We start from the raw sequence: 3,454 nt of genomic DNA on the forward strand, positions 1-3,454 counted from the left end.
AGCGTGGAATATCACATCAGTTAATCGGGCAGCTACATCAGAAAATTTAAAAAAGAAGGGAAATGGATAGGTTAAAGTTAGGTATAGTGGGAACTAGCCAAGTTCAGTGGCAGAAGGAACAGGACTTCTAGTCAGCTGAATACGGGGTTACAAATAAAAATTCAAACAGTGCTAATGCAGAAGTAGGTAATAAGTAAGGAAATAGAAATGCGGGTAAGGTATTATGAACAGCGTAGCGAAAGCATTGTCGTAGCCAAGGTAGACACGAAACCCACCCCAACCACATTAGTATAAGTTTATATCTCAACTAGTTCCGCAGATGATGAAGAGATTGAATAAATGTATTTTGACAAAAGAAATTATTCACATTGTTAAGGGAGATGAATATTTAAAAGTCATGGGGGACTGGAATTCGGTAGTAGCAAAAGGAAGGAAAGGAAAAATAGTAGATGAATATGGACTGGGGAAAAGGAATGAAAGAGGATGTCGCCAGCTGGAATTCTGCACAGAGCATAATTTAATCATCCCTAACACTTGGTTTAAGAATTATGAAAGAAGGTATTATATGTGGAAGAGACCTCGGGACACCAAAGATATCAGATTGATTATATAATGGTAAGACAGAAATTTAGGAACCAGGTTTCAAATTGTAATACATTTCTAGAGGTAGATGTGGACTCTGACTACAGTTTATTGGTTGTGAACAATACATTAAAATTGAATAAATTCAGAAAGATTGGAAATTAAAGAGATGAGACCTGGCTGGATAAACTAAAAGTACCAGAGGTAGTTGAGAGTTTCAGAGGGAGAATTGGGGAACTATTGAAAGAACAGGAGGTAGGAATACAGTAGATGACGAATGGATAGCTTTGAGAGATGAGATAGTGAGAGTTTCAGAGGGAGAATTGGGGAATTATTGAAAGAACAGGGGGCAGGAATACAGTAGATGACGAATGGGTAGCTTTGAGAGATGAGATAGTGTAGGTAGCATAGGATCAAATAGGTAAAGGCCTAGTAGAAATGCTTGGGAAATGCAAGAGATATTGAATTACATTGATGAAAGGAGAAAATATAAAAATGTAATAAATAAAGTAGTCATATGGGAATACAAACGTCTAAAAAATGAGACTTGAGACTGACAGGAGCGCAAAATGGCTAATCACGCATATGTGGAACACAAACGTAAGGATTTAAAAGCATAAATCACTAGAGGTTGGGTTGGGTTGTTTGGGGGAGGAGACCAAACAGCAAGGTCATCGGTCTCATCGGATTATGGAAGGATGGGGAGGAAGTCAGCCGTGCCCTTTCAAAGGAACCATTCCGGCATTTACCTGGAGTGGTTTAGGGAATCACGGAAAATCTAAGTCAGGCTAGCCGGACGCGGGATTGAACCGTCGTCCTCCCGATTGCGAGTCCAGTGTACTAACTACTGCGCACCTCCCTCGGTATATATGACAAGGGACAGATAGATACTGCCTATACGAAAATTAAAGAGGCCCTTGGATAGAAGACGAACAGCTGTATGATTATCAACAGCTCAGATGGGAAACGAGTATTACACAAAGGAAGGAGAACTGAAAGATGGAAGGAGTATATAGAGAGCCTGTACAAGGAAGCTGTACTTGAGGGCAGTATTATAGAAATGGAAGGGGACATAGATGAAAATGAGATGGGAGTTATGAATTCCAGGAAGAATTTGACAAAGCAAGTTGAAACAAGGCCCTGGGAGTAGACGAAAGTCCGTCAGATATACTGAAAGTCTTGGGGCAAGACGAATATAATGATTCAATTCCAAACAAAGCAGATGCTCACAGGTGTGAATATTATCGAACTATCGGTTTAATAAAATGAAATTTTTTACCGAAGAATGGAAAAACTCCAGAATGAGATTTTCACTCTGCAGCGGAGTGTGCGCTGATATGAAACTTCCTGGCAGATTAAAACTGTGTGCCTGACCGAGATTCGAACTCATATCAGCGCACACTCCGCTGCAGAGTGAAAATCTCATTCTGGAAACATCCCCCAGGCTGTGGCTAAGCCATGTCTCCGCAATATCCTTTCTTTCAGGAGTGCTAGTTCTGCAAGGTTCGCAGAAGAGTTTCTGTAAAGTTTGGAAGGTAGGAGACGAGGTACTGGCAGAAGTAAAGCTGTGAGTACCGGGCGTGAGTCGTGCTTCGGTAGCTCAGTTGGTAGAGCACTTGCCCGCGAAAGGCAAAGGTCCCGAGTTCGAATCTCGGTCGGGCACACAGTTTTAATCTGCCAGGAAGTTTCAATGGAAAAACTGTTAGAAGCCGACCTCGGAGAAGATTAATTTGGATTCCAGAGAAATGTATGAATATGCGAGGCAATACTGACCGTACAAATTCTCTTAGAACACAGGTTAAGGAAAGGCAAACCTACATTTATAGCTCGAACAGTCCACAGGTATACTGCCGGTTCACAGTGTCCAACGGGCTTAATATTTAGGTGATCAGACATGTCGCCATCGTCAGGTGCGCTGACGAACTGAGCTCCTGAGGGCGGGCGGCCGATTCAAATCTCTTGCCCGCGCGGGCCGCTCTCTGCGCCGTCCGCGCCCGCGCCCGCGCGCCGGTGGTCGCGAAAACGCGGGCGTCGGAATCTGTCGTAGCGTCGATGTGCTTGCTACGTCCGCCCTGGTCGCCAGTTTGTACTTCTTGCTGAGAGTCTTCTTAATTACATTCAGTGCCGGGTCCCAAGCCTTGCTGATATTGTAGCCGTAATCTCGGTTGATAAGATGTTCCCTGGTGCGAATTTCGATAGCCTCCCTTATAACGCTGTCGCAATATTTAGAAGTCTGAGCCATGATCTTGGTACGTTCATAATCCATCTCGTGTTTCTCGGACAAACGGTGCTCTGCTATCGCCGACTTATTTGGATATTTCAGTCTAGCGTGCCTTTGATGTTCTCGGCAATGATCTTCGATGGTGCGTACTGCTTGTCCGATACAAGTCTCCCCACACTAACAGGGAATTTGGTATATGCCGGCCTTCCTCAGACAGAGGTCATCTTTCACACTTCCCAGTAATGCCCGTGTTTTATTGGGCGGGCAGAAGACGGTGTCCCGGCAGTATACCCGTGGACTGTTCGAGCAAGAAATACGCCGGGAGAAACTGAAGAATCACACATTTGTAGCATTTATGGACTTAGAGAAAGGTTTCTGACGATGTTGACTGGACAGCACTAACAGGCGTAAAATGCACGGACGAAAGGGTATTTACAACTGGTACAGAATCCAGATTGCAGTTATAAGAGTTAAGGGGTGTTAAAGGGGAGCAATGATAAACGAGAGACAAGATTTCAGCCTATCCCCGATATTAATCAATGTTTACATTGAATAGCAGCAAAGTAAACCACAGAAACAGTTGGGGTGGGAATTAAAGTTCAGGTAAAAGAAATAAAAAATGTGAGGTTTGCCGATGGAATTTTTAATTCT

General features: G+C 43.5%; 1 non-coding gene across 1 annotated transcript; it reads left to right on the forward strand.

The window, feature by feature from the left end:
* The first annotated feature begins 2,170 nt into the window (after window positions 1–2,170).
* Window positions 2,171–2,245, forward strand: Trnas-cga. Its single transcript has one exon. It is a non-coding gene; the product is annotated as a tRNA-Ser (tRNA).
* Window positions 2,246–3,454: the final 1,209 nt, after the last annotated feature.

This window comes from Schistocerca piceifrons, chromosome 3 (assembly GCF_021461385.2).
Source record: "Schistocerca piceifrons isolate TAMUIC-IGC-003096 chromosome 3, iqSchPice1.1, whole genome shotgun sequence".
NCBI classification, from domain to species: domain Eukaryota; kingdom Metazoa; phylum Arthropoda; class Insecta; order Orthoptera; family Acrididae; genus Schistocerca; species Schistocerca piceifrons.